General features: G+C 36.1%; 1 protein-coding gene across 5 annotated transcripts in view; it reads right to left on the minus strand.

Annotated features, from left to right (window-relative positions):
* Positions 1-22,308, minus strand: part of SPATA5 (spermatogenesis associated 5) — a 350,714-nt gene that overhangs the window by 285,266 nt on the left and 43,140 nt on the right. The window lies entirely within an intron of this gene.

The following is a 22,308-nucleotide window of genomic DNA, read 5'->3' on the forward strand; positions in this document are numbered from 1 at the left end:
ATTTCAAATTTTACAGATTTCAGAATCAGTTTAATAGTATATTAAAATCTGAGTTCAATTTCTAAAGTTTTATTATACTACAATTATCCTTTATCATAATTTAGTAAATTTACTATGAGCTGTCTACAGAGAGCTGGCTATGCATGAAATCAAACCTTGTAAATAAAATAATAAATTATTATCTAAATAAGCCCCCTTAGAACACAAAGTTTTATGCTTTAATTTAACCTAAAAATGGTTAGCCATTTCCAAAATGAGCTTTTAAAAAAGCTACCTACTTTTGCCAGATTAACAAGTCTAGGAAAAATCCCATAAAAAAATGGGAACATTAAACTAAAAAATACAATGAAAATAATAAAAAAAAATATATAGTGAAAATGCTTTAAAACTTCACCTAGAGAATTCTACTATTTCATTAAAATAATTTATTATACTTTTTCAAATTTACCAAATTTCTTGAATAATTTCACTGTCATCAACAGAAAACACTTTGAATTTTGAAGGATACTGCTTAGAAATTCCTACAATTTTTACTACGGAATAGCAGAACTGGGAAAAGTTAAAGGAACATGAATAAAGGAAATGAGTAACACAAGGACTTTTACTGATATGGCCCCCAAGCCCAGGTGCTAAACATATGTTCACAAGTTTCCCAAGTGAATTTTAAATCAATCATACTGACTAGTACATGATCAAATAACCCAAAACTAAAAGAAATCATATGACAGATCCAGAAAATTTTAAGTAATAAAAATTTTAAAATGAGTTTTACCACTTCTGATTATTAAATTTTTCTTTGGGAATTTTTGATATGAGTGAATAATAACCAAATGTCCTCAGATGGAAAGGCTCTTTAGTTACGTATCATGTATCACCAGGGCTTTCCAGTTTGATAAATAAATTAATGGGTAGATGCATATTTCTCTTGCATTATCTTAGAGCTAAAGCGGCTGGAAGCAGAAGTGGCAGGGAGACAGGTTGGAAGGAGGTAATACAGAAAAACCAGGAAACAGTTTAAGAGTTAGGAATCAATCGGCATGTGTGGTCAGAAGTAGTGAAAAATGTTGTCATGTTAAAGTATGCAAGAGCTATACATGTGCCTTGCATTACATTTTCTAGCTCAGATCTATCTAAATAGTTGGGTCATAAATTCAAACAAATTCCTCTGATCTCCTTTGATGGTTCATTGATAATAAAAATTTTTGCATAAATGAAATGAAAAACCCTCCACTGGCAAGACTGGATAAAGGAACACTCCAAATTTTTGTTAAATAGAAGGCAAAGAGAGAAGGCCCGTTTCTGTCATAAAGCCGAGAAAACTCATGCAAGCAAACTTCACGAGCAGCTCAAGATGCTGTGTCCTGAGATACAGACCAGAAAGGATGCTCCCATATGGGGAAGAGTAACCAACATTGGCCAAGCAGTCAAGATGCTGGGGGAAAGAGGACTGCTACTGATGCATGAGGAGAAAACCCTGATAAATGCATGAAGAGAAAGCCCTGAAAAAGAGTAAAGGGGATATTAGAAATAGTCCTTACAACACTGTATTAATGAGCAATATTTAGACAAAGAGCAAAATGTTCTACCTTACAATCAAAGCTTGTCCCTGGCTGTAGATTGTGCTGCATGCAATAGCTGGAGGTACAAGTATGAGTGAAACGGGACTAACTTAGGAGCCCGGGCCTCAAATATGCCCCAAGAAAATCCTTAAAGAAATTAGATATATATTTTAGGTTAGGCATAGACTGAATTCAGTGAGATAAGATAAGCAAGTTTCTGGGAACTGAAGAAACCTATGTGATTACATCAGTGAGCAAAAGTTAACCGTCCTAGGGTAGAAGATGTCTAACTGTGTCATCTTTTAGTTTCTCAAGATATGAGGGCCCATGCATTACAGATGCATATTTATTGTCCTTAAGAGAGCCAGAGTCCTCTAGGCATAGTTAGTAGAGGTTATAATATCTAACATCCATTTATTTACTTACTCACTTATGCATACACTCATTCATTGAGATATTCATTTTATTGCATGCTTATTATGCACGACCTTGCCAGGCTCTAGGAACACAACAATGAACAAAATTGACATGATCTCTGCAACCTGGACCTTATAGTCTGGGAGGGGACGCACGAATTAATTTAGGCACTAAAAAATTGTACACAATGTTAAATAAATAAATAATAGTTTTTGGGGTATGTCTGAGGCCTTTGGCCAGGCTGTACTTAAATTGAATGCTTGTTTTTGTACACTTGAGGCCTTGGACCATGCTGTACCCATCTGACTAGGTAAGTTCATCCTGGCAATGTGATTTATGGTGAACACCTGTTCTTACTGTGGGGTGGGGAGCCAGAGTCTGAGCAGATGAAGTCAGTCGTGTGGGTGCTACATACCCACGTGACTGACTCCCAGTAAAAACTCTGGATTCCAAGGGAGGGCATGTCCAGCAGCTTATGCCTGGTTTCTCCTGGACTTTGTTCCCTGTCCCTTTTCCCTTTGCTGATTTTGATGTGAATCCTTTGGTTGCAGTAAACAATAACCATGAATGTAACAGCTGCTGAGTTCTGTGAGTCCTAGAAAATCATGAAGCCTGAGGGTGGTCTTGGGGATGGCCAACAAAGACAGATAATAGACAGACAGCCAGACAGATGATAAAATTACAAATAACTTAGAGGTCTCCAGAACCTGTAACTTCACACACTCCTATACTTCCTGACTATACTCACCCCTGGTAGGTAGCCTTAATAGTTATCTCAGGCCTATGAGGAGTTCTCAAACATCTGTTAATTTTCATAATGAGTTTAAACAATCTTCCCCACTTTAGCATCACATCCCATTCCAGCTTAGAGCATTCATCCTTCTCTTGGGTAAAAACAGGAAGAGAGTTAACTCTCAATATGATTTTTAAAAACCTATATTAAAAAACTGCAAAGAATTTCTCTGAAGAGCACATGAAATCCTGATGTAGCAATTTTAACACGAGACATTCTGATACATCCCACCCACACTGTGGCTTGGATATAAATCATTAAACTGGGACATTTAAAAATTGTAAAATACAGACCTTTGTTTCTGGCCAAGGAATAAAAGATCTAAGATTTATACTTTTATCTGAAAAAATATTTTTAAAAAGCTCAACAAAATATATGAAGTATCAACTCTCAGCAGACTGAACATCAGGCAATGAAGGACAATAATCCTTGAGAGAAGGGAAACGAACTAAGTGGGTCCCATGATTGCACTCGACTTACTGCTTGAATAAAGTTTACAGGTTGCAGCAGTGGTGAGGAACTTAGGCAACCCACAGTCTCCCTGAGTTGAGCCAATGTTAAGCCGGGAGTACGAGGAAGAAAGAGAAACTGAAGTTCACAAAGCAGAGTACTGGAGAAGACAAAGATACATAAGGAGAGAATTCATGAAATCTGAAGCAGGTTCACATCAAGTATTGTTACCAGCAAATTACGTAAGAAAAACCAAACATGGCCAGAGAGAGACAATTAAAAAGGATAGAAGGAATAAAGCTCAAAGCTCAGAAAGATTTGAGAACAGTGCTTGCTTCCAATAGCCAGAGTGGAATGTCGTAATTCATAGGGCATCAGGTAGAGTACAAAGAAGGGTCAGTAGTCGAAAAAAATTAACCTTAGACAAAACACTGTCCTGTTTCCATCCAACAAAACTTTAAAGGATGAATTGTTTTCGAGTTACTTAACTAAATTCCAGGACAAAGCTCAAAAGTATTTTTATGGTAACAAAAATATCCAGCTCCAAACAGTGTAAAATTCACAATTTCTGGCACCTAATCAAAAATTATCAGACACACAAAGAAGCAGGTAAACATAATCCATTGTTGATGTTGTTGATGACAGTTGACATAAAGTCAATTCTAAGGCAACTCCATAAAATCAATGAATTGAAGCTGATTCAGAAATTACATAGATGATAGAATTAGTACACAAGGACATTAAAGCAGTTATTATAAATATATTCCAGGTTTTCAAATAAAGAAAATACTAAAAACATTCAGTAGAGAGGAAGATATACTAAAAAAAATCAAACTTCTAGACATAAAAACTACAATGTCTAAAATAAAAAGAACACTGGATAGGATTAATGACAGATTAGATATTGCAGGAGAAAACAAAGGTTAGCGAACTGGTAGGCAAAGCAACAGAAATTACCCAACACGAAACAATGGGAGAAAGAAAATAGATGAAGGGAAGAAATGAAGAAGGCATTGCTAAGCTTTGGATAACTTTAAGTGGACAAATGTACATGAGTATTTGGAGTCCCTGGTGGCACAAACCCAGCCGCTCCACAGGAGAAAAACCTGGTGATCTGCTTCCAGAAAGATTACCGCTAAGAAAACCCTAAGGGGCAGGTCTATCTGTCATACAGGGTCGCAATGAGTCAAAAATGACTCAACAGCACCTAACAATAAGCAGAAGAGACAAGTGGGGAAGACAGACTAAATACTTAAAGAAATAACAGATGAAAGCTTTTCAAATTTGATTAAAACTATAAACCCACAGAAAAAAAGAACAATGAATCTAAAGCACAAAAGAAAAAAAAGAAATAAGAACACAAAAAAAATCAAATTGCTTAAAATAAGTGATAAAGAGAAAACCTTAAAATCAACCAGAGAAAAAAAGATATATTTTATATGAAAAACAAAGCAAACGATGACAGAAAAATCATTAAAGTATTGGGGGGGAGTTGTTAACCTAGAATTCTTTACCTACTAAAAATATCTTTCTAAAGCAAAAATGAATTAAAGACTTTTTCAGACATACAAAAACGGAAAGAATTGATGATCAGCACACCTGCAATACAGGAAATGTTAAAGTAAATCTCTTACGAAGAAGGAAAATGATACCAGATGGAAACCTGAATCTATACAAAAGACTAACCAAACCAAAACCCACTGCCACCGAGTCAATTCCAGCTCATCGCAACCCTACAGGACAGAGCAGAACTACCCCGCAGGGTTTCCAAGGAGCAGCTGATGGATTCCAACTGCTGACCTTTTGGTTACCAGCCATAGCTCTTAACCACTGCACCACCAGGGCTCCACACAAAAGACTAAAGAACACTAGAAATAATAACTACATTGAGTAAAGACAAAGATCCTTTCTTATTACTGAAATGTCTTCAAAAGGATATAGATTGTTTAAACCAAAAAGAATGACAATGTACTGTGGGGTTACAACACATGTACAAGTAAAATGTATAAAATAACACAAAGGCTAGAAGGGGAACAATGGAAGTTGCTGTTGTAAGGCTCTTCCATTATACATGTGTTACAATATCACATGAAGGTAGACTGTGATAAGTTAAAGATGTCTTAAGGGAAACTTAAAAACATTTTTAACTAAATGAAAAGGATATAAAACAACAAATACAGGGGATGCATCTAAGCAGTGCTCAATGGGCATTTATAATACCGAATGTTTATATTAGAAAACAAAAAAGAAGTAAAATCAGTAACCTCAGCTCCCACCTTAAAAAAATTAGAGGAAGAAGAACAAATTAAGCCCAGAGCAAGCAGATGAAAGGAAACAATAAAGTGAGGAGCAGAAAGCAATAAAATTGAAATAAAAAACAATGAAACTTAAGGTCAATAAAATTGATAAACCTCCATTCAGGCTGACCGAGAAAAGATACAAACTACCAATATCAGGAAGGAAAGAGGAGACATCACTATTCATCCTGCAGACATTAAAAAGAAAATAAGAGAATATTACAAACAATTCTATGTCCATAAATTTGACAGCTTAGGTGAAGTGGGCCAATTCTTTAAGAGACTGTTGTTGCCGTTGTTGTTAGGTGCCATCAAGTCACCTCATAGCAACCTTATGCAAATTCAAGTTGAAATTGAAGAAAATAAAAGCAAGTCCAAGAGAGCCAAAGTATGAACCCAAATACAACGCACCTGAATTTAGAGATTATCTCAAGAATACTTTTGATGCACTAAAAACAAAAGTAAAGGTCATTAAAAAGACAGACAAGAAAGAAAAAAACAAAACTGATATCACAAGAGACACTTTGCTATTGAGCACGGAGCAGCTAAAGCAAACAAAAGAAATAATGAGCTAAAAAGAAGATTTCAAAAGGAGGCTCAAGAAGGCAAGGTAAAGTATTATAATGAAATGTACAAAAATCTGAAGTTAGAAAACCAAAAGGGAAGAACAGGCTCGACATTTCTCAAACTGAACTGAACTGAAGAGAAAATTGAAGCCTCAAGTTGTAATACTGAAGGATTCTGTGAGCAAAATACTGAATTACAGAGAAATTATCAAAAGATGATGGAAGGAATACAAAGAACCACTGTACCATAAAGAAGTGGTCAACATCCAACTATTACAGTAGGTAGCATATGATCAAGAACCACTGGTAACGAAGGAGTACAGGCTACACTGAAGGCATTGACAAAAAACAAGGCTCCAGCAATTGATGGAATACCGACTGTGATACTTTAAGAGATAAAAACTATCAAAACTCAAGAAAAAACAGATAACCTGAGTAGTCCTATACCTATTAAAGAAATTAAATTTGTACTTAAAAATTCCAAATAAGAAAATCCAGGTCCAGATAGTTTCAGGCAAGAACATTTAATGGAGAAATAGTACTAATGCTACACAATTTCTTCCAGCAAACAGAAGAAGAAAGGATACTTCCTAACTTATTTTATCAGGCCAGCACTAACTTAATACCGAGTCAGACAAAAACATTACAGGAAAACTACAGACTGCTATCCTTTGTGAACATAGATGCCAAAATCCTCAACAAAATATTAGCAAATACAATCCAGCAATTTACAAAGAGGATACTAGATCATGACCAAGTGAAATTCATTCCAGGAATTCAGACTGAATCAACTTTTGAAAATCAGTGTAATTCACCATATTGACAGACCGTATGATCATCTCAGTGGATACAGGAAAGTATTCAACACAATTTAGTATCCATTCATGATAAAAACTCTCAACAAATTAGGAATATAAAGGAACTTTCTAAACTTAATAAAGAACATACACAAAAAAGAGTAAAGCTGAGGCGGAGCCAAGATGGCAGAATAGACAGACGCTTCCGGTGTGCCCTCTTTACAGCAAAGACCCGAAAAAACAAGTGAAACGAGTATATTTGCAACAAGCTGGGAGCTCTGAGCTTCAAAGGCAAGCTTAGACAATGAGCTGAGGGTCAGGGGGAAGAAGAGACCGTTCAGAAGTGGAGAGAAGTTACCAGACCTGAAACGCGGGGAGCCCTCAGGCACCATTCCTGGAGCGACGGCGGCAGGATGGTACTAGCATTTGGCTGCAATTTCCTCAGGGAGAAGCAGCCAGCCACACAGCCTACTCACACCTCTCTGGAACCTGAGGAGAACAGCGCTCTCAGCAAAACCTAAGTACTTGCGTAAATTTTACCGCACCCCACCCCCCACCAAGCTGGCTTCAGCGGCTGACAACCTGGGCCTGAGAAAGACCGTGGTGAGCACCTAGAGCCATCCTCTTGGCCTTGGGGAAGGAAAAAATTTGCAACTGGGGGGAAAAGATAATTTGCTAGCTCCATCAACTGGGGGAGCTCAGGACAGAAGTGTCTCCTGACCAGGCATAAAACTTCCGTGGCCCTTGAGCACCATTCCCTTCTGCATGGACCTGTGTGGGACTATTTTGGGAGAATAGGCCCTTCTTGGCAAACTCCAACCATTTCAGCTGTGCGGTGGAGAGGTGGCTGTTTGACGTTTGACATTGCTTTGCCTATTAAACAAGGTCGTCACCTACCCACATCGGGGACCTAGGGACTTGTAGCTCCACTCAACTCACCCAGCCACCCACGACAGGGGTCCAAAGATAACTGGTACCTCCCAGTCCTCACAATCAAAAACTTTGAGTGCCCATCATCCCTCTGCAGAACCTACCCACCAGCATGCTCTAGGGAACAGAGATGCATTTTCCTCAGAGACACTTGAGGGTCAGTTCTCAGCCCTCTGCCTTGTTCAGAGCGTGACCCCCTGCTGCAATCAGATACTGGTATATACGCCAATCACCCCTGCCCCTCTAAGACTGTAGAACAGGGTCTGTACCACACACTTGACGATCAGCTACCTGGAAACCTGAGCTGAATTCATACAAGAAAACTGAATGGACTCCTAGACTGATATACCTGGTAACAGCTCTAGCCAGCTGGGGATAGGACAACAGAGCTCCAAAGGCGAAAATAATCAAGTTAGCTCACTCAAGCAACCCATAGGGATATGCCAAAACAAAACAAAGCAAGCAGCTATGACACAGTAAGCAAGAATAAACTAATACAATAACTTACAGATGGCTCAGAGAAAACAGTCACTATCAAGTCACATAAAGAAACAGACCATGATCACCTCAACAGGCTCTCAAAACAAAGAATCCAGGGATCTTCTAGATGAACGGGCATTACTGGAATTACCGGATGCAGAATATAAAAGTTTAATATACAGAACCCTTCAAGACATCAGGAAGGAAATGAGGCAAGACGCAGAATGAGCCAAAGAACACACAGATAAAGCAACTGAAGAAATTAGAAAGGTTATTCAGGAACATAATGAAAAGTTTAATAAGCTGGAAAAATCCATAGACAGACCACAATCAGAAATTCACAGGATTAACAATAAAATTACAGAATTAGACAACTCAACAGAAAGTCAGAGGAGCAGAATTGAGCAAGTACAAGCTAGAATTTCTGAACTCGAAGGTAATTCACTTGGCACTAATATATCTGAAGAAAAATCAGATGAAAAGAATTAAAAAAAATGAAGAAATCTTAACATTCAGGTGGGACTCTATCAAGAGAAATAGCCTATGAGTAATTGGAGTACCAGAACAGGGAGGGATAACAGAAAACACAGAGAAAACCGTTGAAGATTTGTTGGCAGAAAACTTCCCTGATATTGTGAAAGATGTGAAGATATCTATCCAAGGTGCTCATCGAATTCCACATAAGGTACATCTTAAAAGAAAGTCACCAAGACACATTATAATCAAACTTGTCAAAACCAAAGAAAAAGAATTATAAGAGCAGCAAGGGATAAATGAAAAGTCACCTACAAAGGAGAGCCAATAAGAATAAGATCGGACTACTCGGCAGAAACCACGCAGACAAGAAGGCAATGGGATGACATATTTTAAAAAACTGAAGGAAAAAAAATTGCCTGCCAAGAATCATATATCCATCAAAACTCTCTCTTAAATATGAAGGTGAAATTAAGACATTTCCAGATAAAAACAAGTTTAGGGAATTCGTAAAAACCAAACCAAAACTATAAGAAATACTAAAGGCATTTCTTTGGTTAGAAAATCCATAATATCAGGTATCAACCCAAGACTAGAACACTGGGCAGAGCAACCAGAAGTCAACCCAGAAAGGGAAATCCAAAAAAAAAAGCAAGATTAAAAAAAGACCAAAACAGGGTAACGGTGATATTATATAAAGATGACAACATTAAAATAATAAAGACGGACTAAGAAATGTAATCGTACACCTTCCATATGGAGAGGAAGATACGGTGACATAAAGAAATAAAAGTTAATTTTAAATTTAGAAAAATAGGGGTAAATAATAAGAGAACCACAAAGCAGACAAACTATCCTACTCATCAAAATAAAATTCAAGGGAAAAATACAGACTCAGCAGAAACAAAATCAACAACAACAAATATGAGGAAAGGACAATATATAAAGAAAATCTACTCAGCACATAAAATCAAGTGGGAAAAAGAAACTGTCAAGAACACATATAAAAAAAAAATCAAAATGATAGCACCAAATTCATACCTATCCATAATTACCCTGAATGTCAATGGACTAAATGCACCAATAAAGAGACAGAGAGTGGCAGAATGGATTAAAAAACAAGATCCGTCTATATGCTGCCTACGAGAGACACACGTTAGACTCAGAGACACAAACAAACTAAAACTCAGAGGATGGAAAAAAATATACCAAGGAAACAACAATCAAAAAAGAGCAGAAGTGGCGATACTAATTTCTGACAAAATAGACTTTAAAGTTAAATCCATCAGAAAGGACATGGAAGGACACTATATAATGATTAAAGGGACAATACACCAAGAAGATATAACCATATTAAATATTTATGCACCCAATGACAGGGCTGCAAGATACATAAAACAAACTCTGTCGACATTGAAAAGTGAGACAGACAGCTCCATAATAATAGTAGGAGACTTCAACACACAACTTTCGGTGAAGGACAAGGCATCCAGAAAGAAGCTCAATAAAGACACGGAAGATCTAAATGACACAATCAGCCAACCTGACCTCCTAGACATATACAGAACACTCCACCCAACAGCAACCAAGTATACTTTCTTTTCTAGGGCACATGGAACATTCTCTAGAATAGACCATATATTAGGTCATAAAGCAAGCCTTAGCAGAATCTAAAACACTGAAATATTACAAAGCATCTTCTCTGACCATAAGGCCATCAAAGTGCAAATCAATAGCGGGAAAAGAAATCAAACACTTGGAAACTGAACACTACCCTGCTCAAAAAACACTGGATTAGAGAAGACATTAAGGATGGAATAAAGAAATTCAGATAATCCAATGAGAATGAAAACACTTCCTATCAGAACCTTTGGGACACAGCAAAAGTGGTCCACAGATGCCAATTTTTATCAATAAAAGCACACATTCAAAAAGAAGAAAGGGCCAAAATCAAAGAATTATCCCTACAACTTGAACAAATAGAAAGAAAGCAACAAAAGAAACCCTCAGGCACCAGAAGAAAACAAATCATAAAAATTAGAGCTGAACTAAAAGAAACAGAAAATAGAAAAACAACTGAAAGAATTAACAACACCACAAAAGCTGTTTTTTTTAAAAAAAAATCAAAAAAATTGATAAACCACTGGCCAAACTGACAAAAGAAAAACAGGAGAGGAAGCAAATAACCCGAATAAGAAATAAGACTGATGATATTACAACAGACCCAACTGAAATTAAAAGAATAATATCAGATTACTATGAAAAACTATACTCAAACAAATTTGAAAACCTAGAAGAAATGGGTGAATTCCTAGAAACACGCTACCTACCTAAACTAACACAAACAGAGATAGAACAACTAAATAGACCCATAACAAAAGAAGAGATTGAAAAGGTAATCAAAAAACTCCCCCCCCCCCCCAAAAAAAGCCCTGGTCCAGACGGCTTCACTGCAGAGTTCTACCAAACTTTCAGAGAAGAGTTAACACCACTACTACTAAAGGTATTTCAGAGCATAGAAAAGGACAGAATACTACCAAACTCATTCTATGAAGCCACCATATCCCTGATACCAAAACCAGGTAAAGAGACCACAAAGAAAGAAAATTATAGACCTATATCCCTCAAGAATGTAGATGCAAAAATCCTCAATAAAATTCTAGCCAATAGAATAAACAAAATATCAAAAAAAAAAAATTCACCATGGCCAAGTGGGATTCATACCAGGTATGCAGGGATGGTTCAACATTACAAAAACAATTAATGTAATCTATTTTTTTTTACCACATAAATAAAACAAAAGACAAGAATCACATAATTTTATCAATTGATGCAGAAAAGGCATTTGACAAAGTTCAACACCCATTCATGATAAAAACTCTCAGCAAAATAGGAACAGAAGGAAAATTCCTCAACATGATAAAGGGCATTTATACAAAGCCAACAGCCAATATCACCCTAAATGGAGAGAGCCTGAAAACATTCCCACTGAGATTGGGAACCAGACAAGGATGTCCTTTATCACTACTCTTATTCAACATTGTGCTGAAGTCCTAGCCAGAGCAATTAGGCTGGATGAAAAAATAAAGGGCATCCAGATTGGCAGGGAAGAAGTAAAAGTATTTCTATTTGCAGATGACATGATCTTATACACAGAAAACCCTAAGGAATTCTCCAGAAAACTACTGAAACTAATAGAAGAGCTCAGCAGAGTACCGAGATACAAGATAAACATACAAAAATCAGTTGGATTCCTCTACACCAACAAAAAGAACATCAAAGAGGAAATCACCAAATCAATGCCATTTACAGTAGCCCCCAAGAAGATAAAATACTTAGGAATAACTCTTACCAGAGATGTAAAAGACTTATACAAAGAAAACTACAGCACAGTTCTACAAGAAACCAAAAGAGACTTACATAAGTGGAAGAACATACCTTGCTCGTGGATAGGAAGACTTAACATTATAAAAATATCTAGTCTACCAAAAGCGATCTATACATTTAATGCAATTCCAATCCAAATCCCAAAGACGTTCTTTATTGAGATGGAGAAACAAATCACCAACTTCATATGGAAGGGAAAGCGGCCCCGGATAAATAAGGCACTACTGAAAAAGAAGAGCAAAGTGGGAGACCTTACTTTACCTGATTTTAGAAACTATTATGCTGTAACAGTAGTCAAAACAGCCTGGTACTGGTACAACAACAGATACATGGAACAGTGGAACAGAATTGAGAATCCAGACATAAATCCATCCACATATGAGCAGTTGGTATTTGACAAAGGCCCCAAAACACTTAAATGGGGAAAAGACAGTCTTTTTAATACATGGTGCTGGCATAACTGGATATCCATCTGCAAAAAACTGAAACAAGACCCATACCTCACTCCATGCACTAAAACGAGCTGAAAATGGATCAAAGACCTAAATAGAAAATCTAAAACGATAAAGATCATGGAAGAAAAAATAGGGACAACGTTAGGAGCCCTAACACATGGCATAAACAGTACACAAAACTCTATTAAGAAAGCAGAAGAAAAACTAGATAACTGGGAGCTCCTAAAAATCAAACACCTCTGCTCATCCAAAAGACTTCACCAAAAGAGTAAAAAGACTACCTACAGACTGGGAAAAAGTTTTTAGCTATGACATTTCTGATCAGTGCCTGATCTCTAAAATCTACATGATACTGCAAAAACTCAACTGCAAAAAGCCAAATAACCCAATTAAAAAATGGGCAAAAAATATAATAGACACTTCACTAAAGAAGACATTCAGGCAGCTAACAGATACATGAGGAAATGTCCACAATCATTAGCCATTAGAGAAATGCAGATTAAAACTACAATGAGATTTCATCTCACTCCAACAAGGCTGGCATTAATCCAAAAAACACAAAATAATGAATGTTGGAGAGGCTGTGGAGACTTTGGAACACTTACACATTGCTGGTGGCAACGTAAAATGGTACAACCGCTTTGGAAATCAATTTGGTGCTTCCTTAAAAAGCTAGAAATAGAACTATCATACAATCTAGCAATCCCACTCCTTGGAATATACCCTAGAGAAATAAGAGCCTTTACAGGAACAGATGCATGCACGCCCATGTTTATTGCAGCACTGTTTAAAATAGCAAAAAGATGGAAGCAACCAAGGTGCCCATCAATGGGTGAATGGATAAATAAATTATGGTATATTCACACCATGGAATACTATGCATTGATAAAGAACAGTGAGGAACCTGTGAAACATTTCATAACATGGAGGAACCTGGAACACATTATGCTGAGTGAAATTAGTCAGTTGCAAAAGGACAAATATTGCATAAGACCACTATTATAAGAACTTGAGAAACAGTTTAAACTGAGAAGAAAACATTCTTTTGTGGTTATGAGAGGGGGGAGGGAGGGGGGCGGGAGAGGGCATTCACTAATTAAACAGTAGATAAGAACTACTTTAGGTGAAGAGAAAGACAGCACACAATACAGGAGAGGTCAGCACAATTAGACTAAACCAAAAGCAAAGAAGTTTCCTGAATAAACTGAATGTTTCGAAGGCCAGCGTAGCAGGGGCAGGGGTCTGGGGACCATGGTTTCAGGGGACATCTAAGTCAATTGACATGATCAAATCTACTAACAAAATATTCTGCATCCAACTTTGAAGAGTGGCGTCTGGGGTCTTACACACTAGCAAGCAGCCATCTAAGATGCATCAATTGGTCTCAACCCACCTGGATCAAAGGAGAATGAACACCAAGGACACAAGACGATTATGAGCCCAAGAGACAGAAAGGGCCACATGAACCAGAGACTACATCATCCTGAGACCAGAAGAACTAGATGGTGCCCAGCTGCAACCGATGACTGCCCTGACAGGGAACACAACAGAGAACTCCTAAGGGAGCAGGAGAGCAGTGTGATGCAGACCCCAAATTCTCATAAGACCAGACTTAATGGTCTGACTGAGACTAGAAGGACCCTGGTGGTCATGGCTCCCGACCTTCTGTTGCCCCAGGACAGGAACCATTCCCGAAGCCAACTCTTCAGAGATGGATTGGACTGGACAATGGGTTGGAGAGGGATGCTGGTGAGGAGTGAGCTTCTTGGATCAGGTGGACACTTGAGACTATGTTGGCATCTCCTGCCTGGAGGGGAGATGAGAGGGTGGAGGGGGTTAGAAGCTGGCAATGGACACGAAAAGAGAGAGTGGAGGGAGAGAGCAGGCTGTCTCATTAGGGGGAGAGTAATTGGGAGTGTGTAGCAAGGTGTATATGGGTTTTTGTGTGAGAGACTGCCTTGATTTGTAAACTTTCACTTAAAGCACAATAAAAATTATATAAAGAACAAAAAGAGTAAAGCTAATGTTATAGCTGATGGTGAGCGACTACATGATTTTCTTCTAAGGTCAGGAATAAGGCTGTCGTCTCATCATTCCTATTCAGCATTATACTGGAAATCCTAGTCAGTACAGCAATGCAAGAAAAAGAAATAAAAAGTTTACAAATTGGAAAGGAAGAAATAAAACTGTCTGTATTCACATATGACATGAGTGCTTATAAAGGAAATTCCAAAGCATCTGTAAGAAAAGCTCCTACGACTAATAAGTGAATTCAGCAAGGTCACAGGATATAAAGTCAAAATACAAGTCAAGAATATTTCTACATCCCACCAATGAACTACTAGAATTTATAATTTTAAAAAATATTTTATTTACAGTAGTAAAAATGATTAACAAAATCTGTATACTAAAAACTATAGAACACTTATGAAAGATATCAAATAAGATCTAAATAAAACAGAAAGATCTAACAAGTTCATGGACTGGAAGATTCTGTATCATTAAAACGTCAATTCTCCCAAATTTAATCTGAAGATTCAATACAATCCCAATAAAAATCCCCGCAATCTATTTTTTTAGGATCAACAAGACTTTAAAGTTTCTGTGAAGTAAAATACTTAGGAATCAATTTAACAAAAGAAGCGCAATACTTATTCTCTGAAAACTACTCAATGTTGCTGAAAAAATTAAAGAATCCCTGGGAAAAACAAAATAGAAAATGAAGAAGATCTAAATAAATGGAAAGATATCTCATGTTCATGGATGAGAAGACAATATTGTTAAAATGACCATGCTCCTCAAATTGTTCTAGAGATTCAATGCAATTCCTATCAAAATCCCAGCTGGTTTCTTGGCAAAAATTGCAACCTGACCCTAAAATTCATGTGGAAATTCAAGGGACCCAGACGAGTCAAAACAATTTTGAAAAAGAAGCAAAGTTGTAGGACTCACATCACAGTTCCTGATTTTAAAACTTACTACAAAAATCAAAACAGTGTAATGCTGGTAAAGTACAGACTTAGAGCATTAGAATAAAATGAAAAGCCTAGAAATAAACCCTCACATTTATGGTTAATTAATTTTCAACAAGGGTGCCAAGATCATTCAATGGGAAAAGAATAGTCTTTTCAACAAACAATGCTGGCACAACTGGACATCTACATGCAAAAGAATGAAGGTGAACTCTTACCTCACACCATATGTAAAAATTATCCCAATATGGATATAAGCAGGGATGGATTACCTAACAAGCAAGGTAAGCACCTGCTACAGACATCAACAAAACAGGGGCAAGAGTTATCTAAGGCAAAGACCCAGAGATGCCAAGCAGACAGTACACAAGGAAAAGTGGGCGCACAATAATGATTCAAGAAAGACTCAATTCGTTATCCTCGTTATGTATGGAAGTAGATATTGTTTGGCAGCTTAACTGTGACAAAATCATTGAAGAATATGTAAGAGCAAAGAATAGAAAGCAAAGTTTTTAATTATAACATGTTACAGATGAAAGCTCTATCTAAAAAATAATAGTAAATAATATTTGTTTTCTGATCTTTTTTATGACATCTTTTCATTTGTTCATTTATAATTATAGCATTTATTATGAAGCAATCATCAAAACTGAAGTATGAGCATTTAAAGCAGAATTGGTAAAAGTCAATGTTTCCTTGTGGGAGATCAACAGAATTTTACATTGCTGAAACTAAGTTCACTGACTCATCTTCTTTTTTGTACAATATGTGGTGTATAGTTAAAATCTTAGTACCCAGGATCCACTAAAAATTTTATAATCTAGTTCATTCCATTCTGCTAAAATACCGTATGTCACTTCTGCATTAATCGCTAATATTATTTAAAAAAACAAACCAAACCCGCTGCCATGGTGTCGATTCCAACTCATAGAGACCCTATAGGACAGAGCAGAACTGCCCCATAGTTTCCAGGGAGCGCCTGGTGGATTCGAACGGCCGACCTCTTGGTTAGCAGCTGTAGCACTTAACCACTACGCCACCACGGTTTCCCGCTAATATTATAGCACATTTAAAAAGAAGTTACATCATGGACAGCTACGACACATACACACACACACACACACACATATATACATGTACATATCTAACTCACATATCCCATTTGAATGCATGAGTAAACAGAGAGAAGGGCGCCACAGATTATCAGTGCACAGGGTCCTCACATGCCTTAATCTGACCCTGATATAAGACCTAAATGTAAAAGCTAAAAATATAAAACTCTTAGAAGAAAACACGAGGGTAAATCTTCCTGACTTTGTATTTGGCAAGAGTTTCTTAAATATGACACCAACGCATATGCATCAGAATTAAAAATTTTAGACTTAATTGAAATTGGAGTAAAAATTAGACTTACTCAAAATTAAAAACTTTTGTGCTTCAAAGGACACTGTCAAGAAAATAAGAGACAACACATTGAATGGGAAAAAATATTCGCAAATTATATCTGATAAAAACCCAAAAGGACTTGTTATTTAGAATACATAAAGAACTCTTACAACTTAACAATAAAAAAACAAACAAGCCAATTAAAAACGGACAAAGGATCTCAACAGACATTTATCCAAAGATTTGTTGTTGTTATTTGCCGTTGAGTTGATTCCAACTCATGGTGACACCGTTGGTGCACAGTAGAACTGCTCTGCATGGTTTTCAAAGCTGTGACCTTTTAGAAGCAAATCGCCAGGCCTGTCTTCCAGGCGGCTTCAAACTACCAACCTTTCATCTAGTAGTCATGCATCTAACCATTTGCACCACCCAGAGACTCCTAAAGAAGATACATAAGATACATAAATGGCAATAAGCACGGGGGAAGGGCTGAGGGAATAGGGGAACCTGAGGGAGATGACAGCTAAAGAGAATGGAATTTCTTTTGAGGATGATGAAAATGTTCTAAAATTTATTACATTGTACAATTTGCGAATATACTAAAATCCACAGAACTGTATACTTTTCATGGGTGAACTGTATGTATGAGAATTATATCTCAATAAAGCTGTTGACCCAAAATAAATAAATATATGGAAAGGCAAAAGAACTATTTCTGAAAAAGAACCATTATGAAACAAAATGCCTTTCAAAGTATTAATTCAGTCATTCAGCAAACATTTATTTACCTGCTACTATCTGCCAAGCACTGAGGATACAGGGAGCCCTGGTGGCACAGTGGTTAAGAGCTACAGCAAGCTACGGCAAGCTACAGCTGCTAACCAAAAGCTTAGCAGTTCGAATCCACCAGCTGTTCCTTGGAAACCCTCTGGGGTAGTTCTGCTCTGTCCTATAGGGTCTCTATGAGTCAAAATCAACTCAACAGCAACAGGTTTGGGGACACGTAGATAAACAAGACAAAATTACGTCCACAAGGCATGTGTATTTTGTGTGTGTAGCTGGTGAGGAGGGGGGCGAGGAGGTAGGAAGGGTATACATTACAGGATTTTTTGTATCAAATGGTTCAGAAAAGAATCGTGCAGGTAGACGGGGGCGGTGGGAGGTACAGCATATTTCAAAATATGGAGTGGTTCCACAAGAGTAAAACACAATGTGTGAACAAAGTAGAAAGGAGGCAGGAGCCAAGTAATGAATGCGAAACTGAAGAGTTTAGACTTCCTCCTAGAAATCATCAACAAGTAGTCACACTGGTGGATTTTAAGCTGCATTAGTAATTTCTTTGGGAAAGATCACTCTGCGAAGTATTGGGATGGATGGACTAAAGGGCAAGATCAGATAAGGGTACAATTACTTCGTATCTGATGAAGTGATAGAATGTAGTACCAGAAAAGAACTACATTAACCCCTACCAATGGGTACCAACCTTTAAGTGAATTATCTCCTTTACTCTAAACGTTTAGCAAATGCTCATCAAGGTTATTGAGTAAATGATCAACTGTACATAACAAATGTAGCATACGCTTCCATTTATAACAACCTCCACATCACCAGAAATTCAAAAGAAGATACTTATCAGGAACTATAAATTAAAAGTTTTTCCATTTAGACTCTGAGAGGAAGGATGTTTGGTTTCACCAAGATCAATCAGAATCTGTGCTGAGAACAGATATTGGTGATCTTTACACTAATTTTTGCTATCATTCTCATTTCTTCTACAGAGGCCTAAAAAAAACAACGTATAAAAAGAAAAGTGAAATGAAAGAGTTAAACTAAAATATTTAATAAGGTTAAAACTACAACCTTGATTTTGGCATGAGTATTTCCTGGTTAAAAGTAATCTACTTTCCCAAATGTGCTTTCCTGTTCAATTGTTATTATTTAAAACTATAAAATGAGCAAGAGAATTTGGCAGGGAAGACTGGGATCTTGGGAGTGATAGAAGACACTTTTCAGTCTAGACAACAAAAAGCAAAACTCAAAGACACCGAATTCAAAAGCCCAGCCAAGAACCAATATGGAATTAATAGAATTTCCACAGGTTGTATTATCTATTCCAAAAAAAGCAATCTTTTACTTAATAAAGCATCACAGAAACCCTCAACCCTTTCAGTCTGTAAAAAATAAAGTATAGAATGCAGTACTGTTTTTAAAGAACAGAAACCCAAATGAATTCAAATGACTTGTCACATTCTGACATTCAAAGCTCATGTGAAAAAATGCCAGATGAAAATATGGCAGTAAAATTTAAATATGTAATTAGTGCAAAAGACAGCCTTTTGGTTATTCATATAATTAAGAAGTTTGCTACTAACTTTTTAAAATGGGGATAAATGAGGAATGTTTATTTAACTATTGGTATTCGGTATATACTCAATCTCAGTGCCAACTAACTTCTAAGTTTATCCTGGATCCAAGTTTATGAAGAGGTTTCAGCTATATAGTTAGTCCTGGGGCTCTGGCTGCAGTTCACTTTATGGAAGTAAATTTACATGAAAGTAAAGCCCTCGAGCAAATGTCCTTAATGCTGAAAACTAAAACCCAAAGGCAAGATTAAAAGTACGAAGATGGATTATTTTCCAAATAAGAAGGAACAACCTAAAATTCTACATAAAATGAGACAGAAAACGCTTGGTAGGGGGGACGGATGTATAATAAATTAATTTATTACTGATATTGTTATGGTCCATATAAGATGACTTCAGGCAAAGATAACATACAAATACAAATATTAAAAGCACTATTTTTTTACTTTGTTTACATTAATAATTTTTCATCGTAGATGAAGGAGGCAACATACTTCTGCAGAAAATGTAAAGGATTATGCTATATGCTTCCAGAGTAGACAGCCTAGCACTATTACAGGGTTTTTATTCCAAAAATGTTAAGTTCACTGAACTAATAGTAAGAGTTAAAATTTACTAAAGAAATTAGTTCTTTATAAATATGAGAAATCTAAAGAATGTTACTTGAAGGTAATAACAGTCTTTATTGTACTTTGCTTCAGATGAGATACTCATTTCCAGAAATAATTGAAATCAACCATTTAATGTGTTTTTTCCCATAAAAATTAGTTATTCATTCATTCATTCAACAAATATTGACTGAAATCTATGAGCTAGTCATATGGTAAATACTAAGAATAAAAATATAATTTCCAGAACCTCTGCTCTCATGGAACTTAAAATCCATTAAAAGCTTTTCACAAATGTAAAGGTTATTTACCTTATATGCCACAGACCGTATCTAAAAATTTAACAGTTTTATAGGAAGTGAAAATATATGATTTATAGCTATACTTCTTTTTCTTTTTAAAAATCTCTATGGCTAAATTTCTCATAATAAAGATGTTTTCAGTCAGAAAAATAACCTCTAGTGGAAAGTAACAAGAGAAAAAGACTAAAGTGAAAATGAGATTTTGTTTAATATTTTTACAATATTAAATTTTTATCACATGACTATAAATTAAAACAATGTTTTTGGAAAAAAAAATGATCCAAGCTCTAAAAATTTCACATATTTTAGCCTGGTAATTTCACTTCTAGGAATCATAAATACAAAGATTTAGACATAAATAAAATATTATGGAAAAACAGGAAAAAAATTGAGAAGGATAAAACAATTACAGTTTATCCATCTAATACTCTAATAGTCATTAAAAAGATGCTTGCCAAGAAATTTTAAAGTAAAACATTTACTATATAATTTTAAATGAAAAAAGCAGACTATATACTAAATATACCCTAAGATTAACTGTATTAAAATATCTATCTATATGCACACACACACAAAATCCTACAGGAACAAAATATAAATAATTATAATCCATAGGTAAGAAAACTGATTCTAAGGATTCCTGTAGTAAAGAAATACAGTGTGTCAGTATAATACCGATTTGGAAAGTCCAAAAAAAAAGGAAACATAACACCTAAGTAAATGGCTGACACTTGTGGTCCTTGAAATTAAAATTAATAATGCATTATATTTAATACTGAAAAGTAAATTATAATTGGTAACATTTCCATTTTAGAACATTTGTTTCAAACTTAAGTATAACTAGGCAAGTGTGATTTAGAAGTTTTAATTTCACACACTAAAATTTTTCTCAAAAGATGTCAAATGCACAATTTACTATAAAAAAATGTTCACAATTAACTAGCTGCTTGAGACAGGTTTTCTATAGCAAAATAAGTATTAAATTTTCTGCAGAAATAATTGGGAGATGCTGCGATTTTTGTAAATGTAATAGCCAGAATTCAGAAAGCTGAAGTGTAGGAACCCAATTATAGATACGTTGAGTTCTCAAGAAAATCTTTACAGTCTGAAGTGAGCATAGAAAAGCACTATAAGGAAGTACTTTCACCCCTGCTAATCACTCCAGAGCTCATGAGTAACATCATAGTACACCATGGCCTGAAGCCAAATAATAAAGTGCTAAATGGAAAATGGCACAAGTCCATGGATTGTAAATACAGTATCAAAAGAAAATAAAGGAAAAAAACCTTCCACTAGAGCAATTAAATATGCAGTTGTAGTACCAGTTCCTGTGATGAATGAATCAGTTTAGAAATTCCTAAAGTGGACAGACACTATTTAAACACTTTCTCCATTCGTCAGTAACTTGATGATTAAATTCTTACTGTATGTTCCTTTAGTTTCTAAACTTTTTTAGACTCTAAAGTGATTTTGGTTGGTGTAATACATTTACAAATCTATCACTCAAAATTTTCACATGTGGCACTTGATGATTAGGCACATGCCTGACCCATTTATCAATAAAATAAATACTACAAAAAAATTCATTCATACCAATGCGCCCAAACTTTAGACCATAAACCACCTCATGAGTTGCTACTAACCGAACATCATTCAGCATCACAAAATCTCATTCATCAAATTATTTACACTAAATTGGCATGTTCTGCTACAAAGCTTCTGAAAAACCCCAAAGTTAAGCTATAAGTTCACTAGTCAATTTGAAAATGTTTCAAAAAGAATTCAAAAACCATATTACAAAAATAAGTAGCCTAAATCAGCAGCATGTCCTTGGGGGTGTTCCCTTCTCCAGGGCACCGTTTTGCAGTCTAAATTTACAAAACAATTGTCTTCTGTAAGAAGCAAAGAAGTATCTGCATCACTTAGCTTTTGCTAACTAAACACCTCAAAATTTACTGGCTAAAAGCAACAGACACTTATTATTTCTCACAATTTTGAGGACTAACTAGGTGGTTTTTTCTCATCTAGGCCAACTCATTTGGGGTAGGATGGTCTAGCACAGCATCGCCAAG

Source organism: Elephas maximus, chromosome 5 (assembly GCF_024166365.1).
Source record: "Elephas maximus indicus isolate mEleMax1 chromosome 5, mEleMax1 primary haplotype, whole genome shotgun sequence".
In the NCBI taxonomy this organism is placed as follows: Eukaryota; Metazoa; Chordata; class Mammalia; order Proboscidea; family Elephantidae; genus Elephas; species Elephas maximus.